The 21,158-nt window shown below is 38.6% G+C and overlaps 2 long non-coding RNA genes across 6 annotated transcripts; both read right to left on the bottom strand.

Moving 5' to 3' along the window:
• Positions 1-6,578: 6,578 nt before the first annotated feature.
• Positions 6,579-7,036, bottom strand: LOC121049930. The gene is made up of 3 exons (XR_005801650.1): positions 6,982-7,036; positions 6,784-6,889; positions 6,579-6,689 (listed from the first exon to the last, which is right to left on the bottom strand). It is a non-coding gene; the product is annotated as an uncharacterized LOC121049930 (long non-coding RNA).
• A 5,270-nt stretch (positions 7,037-12,306) lies between these two features.
• Positions 12,307-18,348, bottom strand: LOC112172282. 5 transcript variants are annotated; one of them, XR_005801649.1, is made up of 4 exons: positions 17,553-18,348; positions 17,405-17,474; positions 16,529-16,611; positions 12,307-14,851 (listed from the first exon to the last, which is right to left on the bottom strand). It is a non-coding gene; the product is annotated as an uncharacterized LOC112172282 (long non-coding RNA). The 5 variants fall into 5 exon arrangements; XR_005801647.1 differs by lacking the exon at positions 12,307-14,851 and adding an exon at positions 14,858-15,510; XR_005801646.1 differs by lacking the exon at positions 12,307-14,851 and adding an exon at positions 15,538-15,841.
• Positions 18,349-21,158: the final 2,810 nt, after the last annotated feature.

Genomic DNA, 21,158 nt, shown 5'->3' with positions numbered 1-21,158 from the left:
TTGACCATAACAACAAATGGTCACAAGTGGATTATCATAACAGGAGAGCTAGGGGACATTGTTTCTTTTGCGATAAGCCATACTCTGGTGGACATGTTTGCAAAAAACCTCACAATCAAGGCAGAGCAATACTCATTGAAGGGGTAACTACATCGGAAGTCAAGCCTGAAGAGCAAGCCTTCGAAGATTTAATTGATATGAGTGAACCTGAGGCTGAAATTGAAGAACCTCATATTGCTGTACAGGTAATTGGTGGAGTTGAAAATCCAATGACTATCACTATGCCAAAATCCTTATCAGACGACAGACAGAAACTGTTGTCTGATTTGGAGTGCCACCGTTGTAGAGCGAGCCGTTGTCTGTTGAAAATTCAAACGGTGGAACACAGTTGTCTGATAAACAAACAGGCAACGGGTATGTGTTATAACTGTTGTGTGATGGCTCGACAGATAGCTCGGCAGATGCCATGCGCAGCAGTTGAAGCGCTGCCTTCAGACAACAGTGCTTGGTTTCAAGCTGTTGTATGTTAAGCATATCAGACAACATACTTTTATTTTTTTTTTTGTCTGATTGATCCTCAAACTTCAGTGCTTGGACTATATCTGTTGTATGATCAACATTTGGGACAACGGAGTTCAATTGCAACTGTTGTCTGATTTAGTTTTTGGACAACAGAGTTCAATTGCAACTGTTGTCTGATTTAGTTTTTGGACAACAGAGTTCAATTGCTTCTGTTGTATGATTAATGTTTAGGACAACTGACTTTAGTTGCTTCTTTTGTGTGAGTAGAAATTAGAATACACTGATTTGTTAAAAACCGATGTGTGATATGAATGATGGCAATCAGTTTCTGCCCCATTTTCGGCCATTCAGACAACGGGCAGTCGACATTATATATATTCTGTTGTGTGATCATTTGAACATCCCATTCCTGAATTAGATTGTGCATTCATTTCGGCTATTTACCAAATGAACAATACTCCATCAAACACGAATATTGGAAACCATCAAATGAGTAATCTAACCAATACTTTAAACTTCAAAACCAAAAGAGGTGCATTTCCAAATAAGAAAGCCAACATTTTAAACAAGAAAAGCATTCTAGTGCATGCCCATCTACTTGGGACATCAAAAAGCTGATACACATATATGTATTGTTCCAAAACATGCCACATGGTGCGTGACAATAATGTAACAGCAGAGAAGCACAAAAAAGATGCTTTCCTTATCAAAATTGTACCAGCAACAAGTGCACTACTTCAAGGCTCATGCACATATGTGTTGACAACAAACTTTCCCCACTCATTTCTCACTTGATCAATATCTGCTTGGGTGTATTGGCTGCTGCCTCTCCTCTCCCACTGAAATCAGTTTATTATATCAAAAGGATTAGTGACCAAACTTTTTGTTGAATAAGGCATGGACATAATAACAAAGTTCTGAAAAATTGAGTCTAGTTACTATATTTATAGCTATATATATGTCGATACCTTTGTAGGAAACAATGACATGTCTTTATCCTCAATGATATCTCTCATGTATCGCATGATAAAGTATCCACACTCCTTGTTGCTAGGTTGGGGAGGAATGCCCTAAACACAATCAAATGACTCAAGAAGTGAAATCGGACAAAATGAAATATTGTTTTCTGAAAATCAGAAGTAGTGAATCTTACAGCCAAATTTTTCCATTGGACTGAGCTCTGGCCTTGCTTTTTCTTTTCAGCATTATACATACGCATAGCACTACACCAAAACAACAATATAATCGATACTTCTGCCATATAGGAAAGGAAACAACAAGTGTATTCAACAGATTTTATAAAATTGAGGCATGTGTGATCAATATATAAACCAGTGACTTACGTTTCCACGATAGACATCCAATCTCCTGTGGGTAAGCGTCTTTTTAGCGGGTCCATAAAATAGGCGGTTTGTTTGTCCGGATCAACAAGTGTCAAAGTCCAATGATCACTACATGCATGCAAAATGTCATATATCCTGAACACTAAATTTTTTTTTTCTGACACACGTTACTTAATTATGAAAGTTTGCAAACCTTCGTGAACTTACCCCGAGTTAAATGGCAACATGAACATCTATCCTGGTTTAGCAGTTGCAAGCCTTTCTTTGATGTGTTGGGCCCTGACAATTCCATTCCCACACCCCACAGCACCAACAAGTGAAGGGTCAACAAATGCAACCATGTCAAGCATTTTATAAGCCTTCAACTGATCATAGAGGTACCTGATAACAAACATTTACACAATGCAAGTTTCAGCAACTGCATTTCTTATCAAGGCAACAAACATTTACACCAAGTCAGTAAGTTTCAGCAGGATGCATTTCTTATCAAGGCAACAAACATTTACACAAAGTCAGTAAGTTTCAGCACCTGCATTTCTTATCAAGGCAACAAACATTTACACCAAGTCAGTAAGTTTCAGCAACTGCTCCGATTATCAAGGCAACAAACATTTACATCAAGTCAGTAAGTTTCAGCAACTGCATTTCTTATCAAGGCATTGGGGAGAAAGAAAAAAAAAAATATATATATATATATATATATATATAATAATAGTACTGCATATTTTCTACCTCTGGTACACTACAATGCATGTTCCAGTTAATTCCCTCATGCTTGCCAGTTGCCAAACATCTTTTCCCAATATATAAGTCTTGCGAGAAAATCCAAACACTTCAGGCTCCATGTAGAAGCTGATTGTATGCCCATCTTTGAATGCATCTTCACCCCACAAACATAACATCTTCAATGAAGCTGGTAATGATGGTGCCAATTTAGCCAAGCCAAATTCAATCTCCGAGTTTTCTTCCCCTATCTCTTTCCTTTTCTTCTTCTTTTCAGCACTATCCTTGGGAGGTTTATACAATAAGAAAATAAATGTGAGGTATATATCATAAATATATGCTACATATCTAAAGTTATGTGAATTTCTATAAACAATTGAATGTTACCAAAGTATCTATAGATTGAATTAGACTGAGTTTTTACCTTGAGATGTGATTTTATGACTAGGTGTTTAGGCCATGCTACCCAACTCCCCATAGCCTGCTTCACTGTTTCAATTTCATCTTTCACAGGAAATGGCACTTTTGCTTTCTCCTCAAGCGCGGCATAGATAGAAACGCGCACATTGCCATCCCCTAGTGGAGTGCCATGAACAAGTTGGGAAGGATCCTCGCACTCCATAACAGTGGCACAAGCAACAATATGTTCAACAGAACCTATTGCCAACTTGCATTCAACCTCAGCTACCTTTGACTAAAATGTAGACAAAAAAAAAACAAGATTTATAGCTGTTTGTAACAATAACCTGCAAGCTTGAGACAGTTTCAAAAAATTGGAAACAGGAATAACAGTTATTCACCAACAACTATTGTTTCTTCGATTTGCAGCACAACTTTCCAGATTTCAAGTAGACATTCAAAGATACTATTTTCCAGAGTTTCATGCTATTCGCAATGAAATTCTGAAACAGTGCGGTAACTTAAAAATAGCATAATGGACTCACTTCAACTCCGTTTTTCTCGAAACCAAGTTCAAAATGATCATTGAAGATTCGCCTTTAAGCTACCAAAAACTGAGAGTAAAACAAGTACAGTTTTTTTGAAAAATCATGAAATGACCGACTGGTTTAGCTTTGATAATTAAACTTTGATCGTTTCCAGTTCATTATTGGCGTTAAGTAAGACCAAATTACCTTTGATGTGGGTGGACACATCGTCAAATCCACGTATTCTACCCCCTCCTCATTCTCCGGCTCCTTGGTCAGATTGACATTTTCTTCAACAGCCTCAGTGACATCCTCACGGTTGACAACTACTTTCTCAACCAACTTGGGAAACTCATTACCTTTGTTGGAGTAAGGACGTTTATCCAACCTACCTTCCTTAGCGATCTTTGTCAGTTTCCTTTTATGTATGAGGGTTTTGTTTTCCATTGCTTCAAAAATGCTCCGAATTTTAGTTCCATCCACAATGTTTGCTACTTCTTCCAACGGAGCTTTATCCGATTCTTGAGCAATCTCATCTACTGTCCTTGAGCAACTTCCTTGGCCAGATGCATGTGGCTGAATAGTTGCACCTTCTTTTCCATTTACCTTTGCTTCAAGTGCAGCAAACTTGGCCTCCCACATAGCCCGCTCATCTGCAAGTATTTTTTCTTTCGCTTCCTCAATTATCCTCTCCCTTGCCTCCTCTACTATCTTCTCTCTCTCCTCTAACAATATTTTTTGCACACTAACTCTAATAGTAGCTTCTATGCTCTCCTTTCTACGTTTAGGGAGGTGGAAGTAAGTAGAGGGAGTGATAAAACCTCCTATTCCCCACACTCTTCCCCCATGCTCTGGAGTCCCCAAAGCCAATGTCAAGACATCATTTGTTCCTTCAGCATTTAGTTCTCCACTAGCAACCTTTCTCTTCAAGTTTGCCTGAGAGTTTAGAGTAGGAAATATCATTACATATCATGTTCAGAAACCTTATACATACATAATAGGCTTTCTATAGTGGACTTACTATCTTTTCAGCAGTCCTTTTTGACTCCTCATCCTTGAAACTGCCATCCTTTGTTTGCCGTCCTTTTATCCACAGAGTGGTCCTATCAACTTCTTCGTCACTCATTCCGGTAGCCTACAAAGTGAAATAGTTAATGCATGCATTACACATGGTGTAAACTCCACACTAGTAAGGTAGAAAACAGTTTCACTAACCAACTCATCCTCCAACCCTGCATATCCCTTACGGGACATTCTATGAGGATACTTATTCAAGCTGCGCCTCTCTTGTTGCTCACGACGCTTTTCCTGCAAAATAAGGATACTTAGTTAAATGAGAAGTCTATATATACATAACTGCATTTGATATTTGTACAAGTAAATGATTTTAGTAGAAGTGCATTTATACCAAGAATGAGGCCTTCGTCCGCATTTTCACAAATTCTGTCCAATGGTCAACAAGGATGAAAGGATAATCATCCGGAGGATATCGCAAGGCTTCATGGTCATCCAAATAGGGGATAATGTACTTGGAAGTAAGTAGAGACTTGAATTGCCTCCACTTCGTTGCAGCAGATTCCAAGACCAATTTTTTAGCTTTAGGACCAATCAAAAATGGAACCTGTGTGTGTTTCGTTGCTAAATATCAGTTCAAGGTTCAGAAAATAGCGAAAAATTGAAACAATATAATGAACACTATTATACCAAACTAACTAACTGCACCTTTAATTCTGAATAAAACTGAGACTGATTTGTATACCTGAACACGTTGCCAGATTTTGTTCTTCTCTTCATCAGTTGCCGCTTTCCAGTTTTCCCTTATTATCGGTACCTTCCTTCTTGCCAATACACCAATGTAGCTTTGCATTTGCTTAGCCACCTTCCCACAAGGGGTCCCTTTTCGGTTAAATAAAACAACCTTCTTCTGAATACGATTCTTGCGGCTTGTAATGCGTGACATAGTCACCGCATGCCGCTTCAGCAACTTTAGTCCCCCGGTTGGTTCAACTTCTTTGTTTTTGGACTTTCCCTTCTTTGAGTGAGATCCATCAGAAAATGAAGATGTTGTTGGTGACTTCAAAGACTTGATCTTCTTATGCTTCGAACGTTTTTCCTTCGACTTTGTCTTCTTCGATACACTAGCATATTGTGATCCCGCCATTATCTACACAAATATTAGCCCCGTTAGTACAGCAAAACAGAAAAATCATAGTCATTTCCAAAACAAACACTTACCACATATTAGTACATAAATCTGCAAGTGTTTAAAATAACACACTTTAACACATATTACTACACATAATTAGTGCAGAAAATAAGAGTAATTAAAATAACAAACACTTAACACAAATTGAAGCAGAAAGTAAGAGTAATTAAAATAACATAAACTTTAACTTGGTACATTAAACTTAACAGAAAATAACCAACGTTGAACACACATTTAGTTAGCCAAATATCCTTTACGCATGACAATTATAAATTACATGAATACTACTATGTGAACTACTCTCCCTCAACTACTATATCCTCATCCCCTGCACGCCTATAACCCATTGGCTCCTCATCCGGATAGTTATCAAGTGACTGAATAGTAGGCATAGTAGTTGCGATGGTGGGGGGGGGGGGGGGGGGGGGGTGTGAGAAAGAATGGTGTCCCCAACATCATCATACTCAACAGATTCATGGTAGTCTCTTTTTGGGACTCTCACCACAACATGCCACCTATGATCTACAGGGTCTTCAACATAAAATATTTGCTCCACACTTTTTCCTAAAACAAAACTATCGTTTAGATAACCTTTCTTATTCAGATTAACCAAAGTGAACCCAAGATCATCTACTCTAACACCCTTCTGATTCTCTACCCAATCACACTTAAAAATAGGAACCCTAAAATGACCATAGTCAAGCTCCCATATTTCGACAATCACCCCATAGAAGCTCATGTCTTCAGTAATAAGGTTTTTGTCCCTAGCACTAGCTACTTGAGGTGTTTTGGCAACCAAATAAACCCCACTGCTTTGTGTCGACCGAAGATCATCACGAAACTTAGTGTTATATTGCACCCCCCTATTTGATAACCACTAAACTTCGGGACTTCATTGCTTGGTTCATCTGCTAGCCACCTCACAATCTCTGGGATGTCACAACCTAGTTCTGCAAGCTGTGATTCAACCTACAAAATAAAATATAACAGTCAACATTTCTGTGCTCAAATCATCCAAAACATTTCTAGCTACAATTATATACAAGAAATGGAGAATACTTACCCTCTCCTTCACCCACTGGCCAAAAGTCATGTTTTGTTTGTCCAGCAGCCATTTTTTATTCTTTTTGTACTTGGGAAACTCCCTCTTCAAATGCTCCATGTGTTCCCTAGAAGAATATTTGTAAAGTGTTAAGTGTATAAGCATTAGAACAACAAAATAAACAAAACTGTAAAAAACAGAATTTAATGATTGACTTACAAAAAGTAGCTTCTAAATTCATCAGTGTTTTGAAGCACGCATAGATGAGCTTGCTAAAATTCTTTGCCATAAACTGACTCAACTGTTGCACCAGAGGTAGGCTTGTCAACTATGTATTTTTCTTTTGGGATGCCAACAGTCTTGTCATCAAGGAGAATATTAGCTAAGAACTCAATCGCCTCTTCAGCTATATAACACTCAGCAATGCACCCTTCCGGATGCCTTTTACTTCTAACATACCCCTTGCACACCTTCATATACCTTTCGAAAGGGTACATCCATCAAAAACAAATCGGTCCACATAGTTCAACTTCTCTAACCAAGTGGACTGTTAAATGAACCATTATGTCGAAGAAAGATGGCGGAAAATACTTCTCAAGCTCAGACAAAGTTTCGACCAGATTACTTTGTATTTTTGGAAGCCTTGAAGCATCTATAGTCTTGCTGCAAATTTCATTAAAAAAAAGGCAAAGCCTGATTACTGCAACTCTGACCGGTTTTTCCAACACCCCTCGGATAGCAATTGGGAGTAACTGTTGCATTAAGGCATGACAATCATGGGACTTAAGTCCGGTCAGCCTCAAATCATCCATTGAAACAAGGCTCGAAATGTTTGAACAATAGTTTTCAGGAACCTTCATGCCATGAAATGATCCACACATACATTTTTTCTCATCTACTGTTAGGTTCCAGCTTGCCAATGGCAAGCGCTTCTTTTTCGGACCATCTAGATTTGGGTGCAGCTGTTGCCTTATACCCATTTCCGCCAAATCCAAACGAGTTTTCAGTCCGTCCTTGGTTTTTCCGGGAATGTTCAACAACGTCCCTATTAGACTATCATACACATTTTTTTCAATGTGCATGACATCAAGGCAGTGCCTAACAGGGAGATACTTCCAATATTCAAGCTCAAAGAATATCGACTTCTTCTTCCAACATGGCCTGGTTTCATCCTCAGCACCCCTATAAGTAAGAGGAGGTTTTTTTTTTCCAAACGGCCACTGTGGAACTTCCTCCTCCAACCTCCTCAACAATTCTTCTCCACTCAATGGCACTGGAGCTGTTGCATGTTCTGGCTGGTTATTGAAAGCAGCCCTTAGCTTTCGATAAGGATGGTGTCTTCCTAAAAACCACCGATGAATGGTGTAGGCCATCTTTCCTCCATGAACTAGCCTTGTAGGTTCTGTTTTATCAAGGCAAATAGGACATGCATTATACCCTTTCACTATACTTCCTGAAAGGTTACCATAAGCTGGAAAATCATTGATTGTCCAGAACAGTAAAGCCCTAAGGGTAAAAGTTTCATTCTTAATGGCATCGTAAACTCCATTCACCCCTTCCCATAACAGCTTCAAGTCATCTATTAACTGTTCAAGGTAAACATCAATGTCGTTTCCCGGTTGTTTAGGGCCTGATATCAATAAGGTCAGCATCATGTGTTTCCTCTTCATTACCAACCATGGAGGCAGATTATAGGTTACCAAAATAACGGGCCAACAACTATACTTGCTACTTAAGGAACTATGGGGATTGAACCCATCTAATGACAATGCAAGCCGTAGGTTTCTTGGCTCACTACCAAAATCTGGCCATTTATCATCTACCAACTTCCAAGACGTAGAATCTGCAGGATGCCGAATTAAGCCATCCTTGTTTCTGTTGGTGGCATGCCAAGTTAAACTCTTCGATGTTTCAATTGATTGAAACATTCTTTTGAACCTAGGAATCGGTGGAAAGTACCACAACACTTTTGCAGGTACTCCCTCCCTTTCTTTTTTGTTTTTGCAGACTTCCCACCTAGAAATACCACATGTAGGACAACACATTTCATCAGCATACTATTTTCTATATAGAATACAGTCATTCGGGCAAGCGTGTATTTTGGTGTAATTCATTCCCAATGCACTCAAAGTCTTCTTTGCCTCGTACACAGAGGCAGGTATCTCGTTTCCTATGGGCAGAAATTCAGCAAAGGCAATCAACCAGTCAGAGTATGCTGCATCACTCATACCATGCTTCGCTTTCAAGTTGTAAAGCCTAACCAACACATTCATCTTTGTGTGCCTATTGCAACCAGGGTATAAGGGTTTGTTGGCATCTTCTACAAACTGCCTGAATTCATTACACTCAGTTGAAAGTTCATCATTCTCATTGCCTTCCAACTCCACATCACTATCTAATTGTACTTCATAATCTGCCCCCACATTACCCTCCACATATTCAGATTCAACACCCTCTGTCTCTGCGCTATCAATATCACTATCTGATTCTGACTCTACCACAACCTCCCCATGTTCTGTCCATTTATCATAACCTACGTCTATCCCATTCAGAAACAAGTGATCCTTTATCACTTGTGCAGAAAAGTCTTTCACATTTCCACATTTTGTGCAAGGACAACAAATGCGATTAGGGTCTCTAGCATTATCAACAGCAAACTGACAAAACTCCTTCACTCCTAGCTTATATTCATAAGACCTCCTATCAGCATGCATCCATGACCTATCCATCTACATTACACGAAACTAATTTATAACACAAACCAGACCTACATTTACCAAACCATTTAAAAAAGACAAAAATTTGCATTTATATATACTCCGATATCGAGTGACTAAGCAAAGCATCTATATAAACCAATTTACATGTCAGAGAAGTAAAAAACAAAATTGTTCGACCAAAAATTCATTCAAAAAGTACCTTAATAGTGCTTAGAAATATATAGGTACTCAACATCAAATTAGTTCAGTCAATACATGATATAAACAACAATTAGCATAAATATATGGATATGACGAAATGCATCTCTTTTAATAAACTTCTAGTAGCCTACCTGTCTTATACATTCAAAATGCATTAATTAATCATGGTAAATGCAGATCAATGCATAACCATAAGACACCAAGTCAAACCATACCAAAATGTTTGGACAACATTTTCCCAACTAATAAACATGCTCCACACTTAGTTTGATGTAATATTTTATTGTTTTCTACAAAATCTTACTGCCCACACAGAGATAAAGCAGCCTATTTCAATAAACAAACAACATAGATCAGTTATTCACAACCATTTTTTATGAATGATATAAAGAATACAAAGAATCATTTTTGACAGAAAACCTTACCAGTTAAGCTCCCAGCAATACTCTTGCTTAACTCTAGCTAGCTTCAATCTCCCAACTCTAATGGATAAAACCCTATACAACAAAATCAGTGGTTAAAAGCAAAACCAAAACCAAAACCAAAACATGGAGTCGAGAATTTAAGGCGGACCTTTAAAATTAAATACTCCTGTTTTGTATAAACCAAAAGCATATCCAGACTAAATTAATAGAGAACTGAAATCCCTACATCAATACTTCACCAAAACTCAATGCATTATCAAAGTTATTCACATTGTCAAAAGTGGGAAAAGAACTCAACATATAAGCCACCCTCATTGACCAGTTCACATTACTATGTACTTCAATTAGGTATCTTGATTACAAGAACAGAACATAAGGCAGTTTATTTATACTTTTAACTTAATTACTATATGTAAAAAAAAAAAAAACAGGAAAACCAGTTTCACTCTCATAAGTCTACCTCTAAAAAAGTTCAGTTCTTTTGCTCTCAAACAGTGTAGTATACATTACAAAACGAACTGCAATTTGAGCTCATAATACGAATAATCCTTGAGCCAAAAAAACACACCTGAAGTTCAACAAAATGGGAATGGTATCCTACAGCATTGACATTAGATTTTCTTTCAAGATCCACTTTTAGAATCAGAAGCAAATTTCGACCCAGATTTGTTGTTCTTAGAACTTCGATTCCTCCCTGCAACTCGAAAACCAAAACCAACTTCAGAACAACAAAAAAATCTAAACTTGTTTCATTCAATGCACACACATACATAGGTTTCCACTCAAGAAGATTTACTAAGTACCTACAAACAACAAGAATATCTAAATTACAACCAGGTTGTTCATACAAAACATAATAAAGAAAAGATTTCACCAACAATTCAATAAACAACTACTAACCACAAAGTCCACAAACCAATTAACAAAACTATCAAATAAGTATAATCTACCAAGAATTAACAGAGTAAAAAGAATGGTCATTCACCAAACAAAGATGGCACCCACTTTTGGACAACTAACATTTACATTTGAAAATATACCCATCTCTTTAACACCTGACAGAAATCGGAGGACTTGACAATCATCTAACAAGGTAAAGTTAGAACAACCAAAGTGAAGAATATGAACGATTGCACATGCAGTACCAATTAAGGAAGTCGCACTCACCCCAAATTCCTAAACGGAACAAAAATAGAATTCAAACACATGCAGCTCAAGTATTTTTTCCCAATTCCAAACTTTACCTTGACAAACAGACCACCTCGGGCAAAGGATATCGACGATGATCTTCTTCCGCTACTGTTCCAAGTAACCCAGCTCGTTGTTCTTGTTATTGTTGAGTCTTCGTCTTCCTCCTCATCTTCTTCATCCAGATTTAACTCCCCCCTCCCCCCTTTTCCTCCTCCTCCAAATCCCCAAATTGAAAACCCTAATCCCGTGTTTTCAGAAGATGGTGTTCTAAGAAGATGGGTTATGAGAAGACGATGGGTTTGGAGATGAAGATGGGTTCGATCCGTAAAGAGAAGAACACGGCGGGGTTTTGCTTTGAGATATGAGTTTTCAGGTTTTTGTCGAAGACTAGCTACCCCAGTGTTGAAAACGGCCAAGTACATTTAAGTTTTGCTGTGTTGTCGAAGATGGGAGACAATATGTATGCCCTAGCTATTAATTCTTGTCAGTGTGGTAGACAAAGTGCGTTTAAGTTTAGTTTTTTATTTGTATAACCAATTCAGACAACACACAAAATAATTTTGGTTGTCTGATAATATACAATGAAACTTCAGCTTAGAGATCCATGATTAGCAAATCTCCTGCCTAGTGCAAAACAAACTCATTTTTCCCGCCTAGGATTACCATCGCACATTCACACAACAAAAATAAGTCATTCCGTTGTAGGAGCTTACTATCGTGTAACAGCATTTCACTCAAATATTGGCCTTTTTGGGGCTACTCACTCACATTTTGGGGTACATGTGATTTTCTTCCAAACTTGCACAACGGAAACAAAAAAATGCGTTGTATGTTATTTTGCAACTTACTCTCATACAACATATACAACAATACTGTTGTGCAAGGTGAGTCAAAATTTCGACCCAAATTTGAGCAAGGTGAGCGGGAAATTTTTTTTACATTCAAACAACAGACAAATCCTTAAAACTGTTGTACAATAATCTTGGACCCAAAAAAATTTATGAACGACCTCCTTATACAACGCCAATCTCATTAAACCTGTTGTGTGAAGCAGTTTCAATGATCACACAACGGAAATTTTTTTTTCGTTGTCTAAAAAGTGTAGTGTGATGCAGTTTTTGGCATAGTGTATGCAATTGAAAGTGTTTCAGTGGTAGAAACAGGGTTGTCGTGAGAGCTTCCACCTCCGATATTCGTACCTGCCAACCATGAACAAAGGTCAGAGGGAAGACCGGGCTAGCCGGCCTTCGACCCTCCGATCTCTAAGTCAGATACATGTAAGAATGTAGACTATGTAGGAGTAAATGGAGAGTGGTGGCTTACCTTGAATGAGTGGAGAGACATGTATTTATAGTGTGGGGATGAGCTTGTCACCCCTTTATTTCCAATGTGGGATTAGCTGTGGTCAACCCGATACCACTGGTATATGGTGTCGACATAGTGTCAAGGCGTTATCGGCATCATTTCACGTGGCTAGTGAGTCTTGTGCTTCTGATATTTGTGCCTAGGCGGTATATATACCAATAATTCTCCCAAGTCCCCGGTCAAGAGTTCTCTTGGGTGGGGAGTTTGTTATGGTAGAAATATCGGAATTGCAAGGTGAGCATTCTCGGCACGTGACTTCCGTACAACCATTACCCTCAGTCTCCTAAGTCCCCAGCTAAGAGGAGTCTTGACTGGGGTGGTGATTTTGTTTTCTAAGTAGAAACCGCGCAAGCATTCATTGGACGTTTGGCGAGAGTTTGTTCCTTAGGGTGACTAGTCCCCCAGTCCCCCGAGACCGAGGTCAGAGGGTTTAGACCAGGGTCTGCTAGCATATGGCATCAGGTATGCTCGATATAAGGTGTACTCGATACACTTGGTGTCTGCAAGGATAGCCTTGGCTATGTTAGCCCATTTTTGCATGTGGCGATAGTAATAATTTTGGCGTGAAGCCGATAATAGCTGTAATGAATGTAGCCGATAGTGGCTGGAATGATGTAGCCGATAGTGGCTAGAATGTAATTGGCGATATCACTATTATTAAGCTTGGCACAGCCTTTCATTTTGCATGGTGGCATGCAATCATATAATGGAGAGAGATGAGACATGGCGATATTGTATAATGGAGAGAAACCATGGCGATATCGTATCATGTAACGGAGAAATAAAACATAGCGATATCATGTAATAGAGATAAAACACGAAAATGTCATATAATAGAGAAGACATGGCAATACCACGTGTTGGAGAAAGATTCATGCCGATATCATATAATAGAGAGATGACATATGGCGATATCGCGTGTTAGAGAGAACTCATGGCCATATCGTGTAACGGTGAGGTAGAACATAGCGATATTGTATAATAGAGATAAAGTATGGCAATATCATGTAATAGAGAGAAAACATGGCGATACCACGTGAGAAAGATAACTCATGTCGATAGGGGTAGGTTCGGTTTGGTACCGAACCTTGAAGCCCAATACCACCTACCGTGTGGTGACCCGAGAGAGGGGTCCCACAGCGCTGCGACCCCGAGCTAATGAGAAACCGACATGTCACGAATGACATCCCGATAACTCATCAACCCGAAATCGGAAAGCCTTTTGGGTTCAGACTGTTGGTTTACAAAACACTTTCTTGGACTGATGTGCTCATATTTTCCTATTTTGTTATGCCTCTTAATCTTGATATTTATGTTTAGTTCTCCTTATTTATGGTTCATTTACTTAGTTTAGTGTGTTTATAGGTATGAAGAGCAAGGATGAGAAAAAAAAGGAAAAAGAGAGGAAAAGGATTGAAGGTGCTTTGCAATCCTAAAAACTGAAGCAGCCTCTGCAGAATGGCTAACTTTGAGGATTAAAATGTACTGATCCAGAGACAACTAGAAAACGAGCCTTATATACACGGAAAGCCCTGAATGTTTAGTTTTTGGAGAATTTTACGGTTTGTGATTTCGATATTTCAAGAGGGAGATATGGCAGTTTAAATACAGGCAGTTCATTCAATGCGCGAATCTACGATGTGTTTCCAAGAGCTCGAGTTTTCAAGACCTGAATGACTTAGCAAAATTCTGGAAAAATTGATGTAGCATTATGGACCATCTGAGAGCCCAACATATGTTTCCTTGGAATTTTAGAAGTGCCACATCACCTTTCTTTTGTGCTAAGTTATTAAGGAGTTCCAAAGGCCTAAAGCAAGAAGGAAAAGTTGCATCTTATAAAAGGAGAATGTGTCAAGATGGAGAACTACCATTCAATATCAGATTTTCATCAAACAAAGCTGCTGCCATCGCCCTGTTCACCTTCCATCTCCATTTAATAAGTTCTTTATATTTTAATGAATTTCTACTATGTTTTCTTCAAACATGAATAGCTAAACCTCTTTTCTAGGGCTAGGATGAGGCCCTAACATGAGTGTTTACATGTTTTGATATTCAATTGATGGATTAATAGTTTCTTTTTGATAAATTCTTAATCTCTACTTGAATTGTTGCTTATGTTAAAGTTCTATTGATTCGCGACCTTTAGGACTTTGCATCTAGTTATCAGAAGATGAATTTGAGGCGTACCTGCAATATAATTCAAATTAGCTTCATGAGATAAAGAATTGTGAATTACATTATTGTTGTACCTGAAGTAATGGTTTGCATGATTCCCTCGTTTTCTAGAACGTAATGAGTCCTATGTGTTAAATTTATGCCGTACCTGGATAGATTGCATGCTAGGATATACGACCTCTGCCGTACCTGGAGAGAATCATACACTTAAGGAAAACTATGGTCTAAGTGTCATACCTGAACTTAGATACGGGAATTGTTATCTAAAAGAAACGAAAGAATTCATTGGTTGGTTCAAAACGTAGATAAGATTGCTTGTGGTTGATTCCGACACCCTAGGCTCATCATCATCATATTCTTACCTTTAATCGTTATATACTCTTCTCAATTTCAATTTATTTACATTTACTTTTTAAGTTTTTATTTTGAATAATTTTCCCATTAACATAAACTTTTTCGAAAGCGTGAAAATCATAAGTCCTAGTTTGTGTCATTGTTTGTTTTAGTGGATTCGTGTTTCTTGTTTTGTGTGTTTGTTAGTTTAGTTAACTTAGGTTTTCATATTGTGAGTTGAACTAATATCCTCGTGGGAACGACAACCCCTCTTCTTCCATACACTATATTACATCCACCCTGTATACTTGCAGGAATTCCATCATGGACAAGTCGTCCTAGCAACCAAACAACACATTTTCAAAAGCGGAATTTGAAATAGGCTAAGAGTTTTGGGCTTGCAATCGGAGCCAAATTTGGAAAATAAAACAAATCACTAAGTAACTACAAGCATGGGAGACGCGCCCCAGGGTTACGGGTCTCCCGGAATTTTTGTAATCGAGTAAGAAATAAATAAACAAATAAATTAGTGAGAAAGTAAATAAACAAGTTATTTCAAAATCCGATAAATGACCAAAACCATTTCTTGATAAAGTCAAAGAAGAATATGCCAAGCTAGGCATGTGCCTCCTCTATATGCTCCCCAACCATATCCTCGAAACCTGCACACTGTTGTAGGGGTGAGCTTTCGTCCTCGCATGCCCAGTAGGGGCCGACCCAACCATGCTAGGTTTGAAAATAATAATAATAATAATCAAAAATATTTATTACATAATATTGTGCACGTTTATCGAAAATACTTTATAGAGAGGCAACCACAAACATTTATTTCTTTTATAAAACATATGCAGTATGTTTCACACAACTTGGAGCTCCGAGATACTTACCTGCCGGCTAAACTCAAACAAATCGATGACCGACCTGGTTCGTCATCCTTCGAGAACCGGCCAACTACTCTATAGTCCTTGTAACTACAAGTAGCGAAAGTGTCCATTTCCTGGCCCTGAGTCTCCTATGACTGGTTCACTGTCTGTACTCACTCTTCCTCGACAAACATAGGAGCACAGCCCCCTCTAGAGGTTCACAGTTATCAACACCGTGGGATCCCTAGGAATCTACGCGTCTAGGTCCCATTCACTTTCAGGTCACAAGTACACACATACAAAAGGTACAGTATCTCAACGTGCAAGTTTAGCCTCGATTTTCACAATAAGCAAATATCAGTTATAGAAACACAGATATCACTAGGCATCGACTGATGAACAACCAAAAACGTACTTGCAGGCAACATAATATCATACTAGAGCATTCCACATATAGAAAAATCTCTAACAAGGAAGGGACAGCACACCCTACCTGGATATGGAGTGCTTGTCCACATTCGAGTTCGTTCCCAACTTTCGATCACTTGCCCAAATCCATGTGCACAAACTCGAGTCCTTTGAAATAAAATTAAATCAATGAGTACATTGACAACACTATAACTTAAATAACCGAGCAACCAAAGCATTTATTTAACTTCATTGAAGTCCATGAAATTTTCTTTTAGTCATTGAAACCTATTATCCATTCCCAAATAATTCAAATGATATGGCATTTGAACCATTTAAGATATGGCAATTATACTTAAAACTTTGACCTTCACTTCTTTAACCTTTTTACTTTAAGAAAACAATTGACAATTTCCATTCCCGAACATTCCATTAAATAAATTTATCTCAATTTTAGGGACATGGATAATTTAGCGAAGCAATGATCCGTAGTTGAATTTTAGGTCAACTCGTTAGACCTTTCTATTTTCTTGGTATACCTTAGCTTCCTTAATTCCCTTTTAATCGTCAAAGTATTTACTAAACTAACTTCTTATTAAGTTCGGCCCAATGATCATTAGCCAATATAACTTCATTTCGGATACCCATTCCTTATGAACTTGAGCAATTTACATTTTCGTTAACAATAACCAACTCACTTCTTTTGTGGTATCCGGAATGATAGTTATAGACATTGTCATTGTTTACCGTCTTGAGCAAACTACTCTTATTCATCTCCAATCCAACACTAATCTCTTTCATTAATCAAATTAACCATGGACAGTTTCGTATCTAACCCATTCCATTCAACAACATATCAACATCACCATTTTTAACACTTTCCCATTCATGAGGCTATAAACAACATGCTGCTGATTTTAACAACTTCACCAAGTAACAAATTCAAATACCCAAACCTTACCATTCTTCTTTTCCAAACAATGACTCTATCTAACATAGTCGTGCACCATCCTCACCAACCTTTCGAATCCCTAGCAGACAGTATAAGCTCAACAATCAACCCATCACCAAGCTTTGTATCTAAAACAGAAACTGCAGAATATCCTTACCAATTTCCAAAATCATTTGGGCTGAATTAGCAGTTTCTCTCTTCTCCAACACTCCAAAAATGCAGAAATCCACAACCATTAACCATCTTTCTTCGATGTCAATCAAATAGACCTAGCAGATCTTCTCTTCTCCAGAATCTCCAAAATCTCATATTCCACAAACCTCATACAATCCAATGTGAACAACAGAAGTTAGGGGTTTCAAACTAAATCGAAGCAGGAGCCTCAACTAAGAAGAAGGGATAAAAATCTAGCTTACCAGAAGAAGAGGATAAGCTGGTGACGCTCACTGCGGCGTCCACGGTGGTGGTGGCTCTGGTCAGAATCGGAGGTCTTGATTTGGTGGTTTTGGAAATTGACGCGACGTTGATCCTATTTCTGGAGGTGGTGTTGCTCAGGCGAGGCCGGAGAATGGTGAATCGATCTCAACAGAAGAAGAGATTCCGGCGGCGCTCGTGCAGGCTTGTCCGGCTTCGGTGGGTGGCGGAACTTCTGGGTTTTGCTCCTCGTTGCTTGCTAAGTCAGGCAGCGACGTCATTGTGGCAAGGTGATGGTCAGAAATCGACGGAGGAGGAAGGGCAGTGGTGCCGGGGTTTTTGGTGGTCGCGTGAAGAGGTCGAAGACGATGGTGCTGGGTTCGGGTTTTGGTCGGATTTGGGTGCTGGTTCGAAGGGTGGAGGCGGTGTTGCAAGGTGGTGGCCGGAGATGATAGTTTGCGGTTGTAGCATAGGGAAGAGGAGAGAGAGGTCAGGAGAGAGAGAGAGTAGGACGCGGCTGCAAGGGAGAAAGAGGAGAGTTTTTTGTTCTAGGGTTCCCAAGTATTCTATTTATAGTTGGGTGCGTAAAATACCAATTTTGCCCTTGCGATGAATTTCGAAACTCTCCTAGTTAATTGTCTTCGGTTTTGGGCTCGTAACTTTTCTTTTATTCGTTTTTCGTCGGAAACTTTCTAAGTCATTTCTCGACTTCATCCTAGGCCCAAAACTCGATTTCGTAAAAACCCAAAATCCAAAACTTTGTTACAACTTAATTCGTCTCACTTTCATATTTGCTTTGACAATCTTTCGTCCTAACGAACTTTAGTAATCTTTTTAGGCCTAAGAGGAAGAACCTTGGCCCAAACTTAAATTATAAGGCCTAAATCGTGATCTTGAGACCAAAATGACCTACAAGGTCATTTCCTCCACTTAAATCACCTTGCGGAAAAATCTTATTGGCGAAAATTACCTTCGAAAATTAAACAAAATTTTCGGGGGCTCACATACCGTACCAAACTAAGTTGGTACACAAAATAACCGACCATTACCGGCCATAGAAAGTCGGTATACCGAGATCTCGGTTGGTTTCGGTTGGTTAGGCCTCGTACTGAGTTTAAGATTGGGCCAGATTTTAGCTACGACCCAACTAAAATTGTAAAAGCCAAAACCTGTCAGAAAATGAAAAACTGCAATCCTCACATCAATTTAAAGGGCCAACCAGCAAATGAACAACCTGCAAATGAAAAATAAGTTAAAAATTCTCATACATCAACTTCACTACTTGAGTTCATCACTTCAATTCATCCCCTTCATCACTCCGTAGTTCATACAAATTTTAAGTGAATAATTCATAGTTCACAGTTCACACTTCACACAAACGAATCAAAATATCAAATGATACAATAACTAAGTGCAATAGTTGAAAACAAAGTGTTCAAGGACTCAAAGTTCATCTCATCATCACTTCATATTTGCTTGCTGCCTTACTGAGTTGTTGTGCTCCCTCAAATTCAGTTTCCGCAAATTCAGTTTCTGCAAATTCAGTTTCTCTCTCTTGGTCTGAGTAATAATGGAATTAGGATTCAAAATCACTACAATATTCCTCATCCCAGTGACCCAGTCTTGAAAAATGAAAATTGCTTCCCCCAAATAGCAATGTTTTACAAGCCCCAAATAGTTGTTTTGGAGAGGGACAAAACTTCCCCACTTTTTCAACAAATATGAACAAAAACCAATTAACCCCAAACATTCAAAAATAAGAATTTAACCCCAACGCTTTTCACTCTCTGTAAGTTACAAATAGGCAAGCTGGCAACAATATCCCGGTGACAGCTTGTCTCAGAGAAGAGTTAGTAATTAACAGTCAGCAACATCCCCTCCAAGATCTGAATAAGCTTTAACTAGTGCAGTGATCACTTCAATTCCTAATATAAACCCGGTTTTGATAACCAGACAATGCAGTTGATAACAAAACTTAGTGACCACTATATCATCAACGCCATTTACTCCATTCAAGGAAGAAAAAATGCTAAGAAGTGTGGCACGGTCAAACTTGAGTCCATCAACGTGCATTTGTACAAACAGATCAATAGCTTGAGCTCCAAGTCCACGACACTGAAACCCTGCAATCAATAGCTAGCTTGGCGTACATGTTGATGAGGTGGTTAGAGACAAAGAGGTCGGGATGAGGAGTGATGGAGTTGTGGGCAAGCATGAAATGGTGCAGAGAGAGGCCTTGTTAGAAAGAATTAAAGTTTCAAGAGATTCCATTTCAATCTTACTTGGCAGACTCTCTAAAATAAACATTTTTGCAATATATCAACAGATTCAACACACAACTAAACTAATGACGTGCAACCCAAGGTCCCAAAGCAGTTGATGAAATTGAAACCCAAGAAATTCAATCTACTCAAATTCGGGTGCAACATATTTCAAGGACGTGCAACTATTGGCAAAAAGGTGTTAAATATGCATCTGATGAGAGGAGTAGCTCAAGTATAAAATCTCAAGCTTAGAAAGTTGGCTAATGGTGTTATTTCCCCTTGAGTCTAGCAAAAAAGAAGGAAGATAAGCAGCAGCCAATATCACAGGGGATTGCTTCTTTCATCCATTACTTCTGTTACATAACACATCCATGATGGAGGAGGCGAACATCACATAGATGGAAATAATTGAAAAAAGAGGCAAACATCACAGATGGCAAGTCTTGATATTGTTCAATTACTGGCCAGTCACTCCACTCCACTACGCTTGAATGAGTCTGAGGGAGACATGAACCGAGTGAGAATAGCTAGCTTAAATTGGAATCAATTAACATAATAACTAAACCCAAGCGGTTATCATTATTTAGGACACTTTACTTTCTTCACAAGTGATTCACTTTAGAATGTCATTTTAGGGATAATGCAACTGATGATCAACACTAAATACAGAATAGAACGAAACTTACATGAAAAGCTCTGTTTGCTTTTTCCTTTTTTTTCGTTCCCTGACAATCATGATTGCAGCTTCCAACAATTTTACTACTTCCCTACCAGTCTACCTATTGTTTCGAGTAGACGATCATTTTCCAAGGGTTTGCTTAAATAGTCATCCATGCTGGCCTCCAACATCCTTCTTGTTTCCTCGCCTGGTGTATGAGCTGTTAATGCAATGATCGGAATGTGAACATGGTAAGATTTCTCCACTTTCCTTATCTGCCTCTTTGCTTCAAATCCATCCATTTCTGGCATCTGCATGTTAATTTCAACACCAAAGTCACACACTGACACACATGTATATGAGACTACGACACTACTAGAATTTTTGCCTTTCACATCGGCCAGAAACCGATGTTAAAAAAAAAACC

This window comes from Rosa chinensis, chromosome 6 (assembly GCF_002994745.2).
Source record: "Rosa chinensis cultivar Old Blush chromosome 6, RchiOBHm-V2, whole genome shotgun sequence".
In the NCBI taxonomy this organism is placed as follows: Eukaryota; Viridiplantae; Streptophyta; class Magnoliopsida; order Rosales; family Rosaceae; genus Rosa; species Rosa chinensis.
This window is presented reverse-complemented; position numbering and strand designations above follow the sequence as displayed.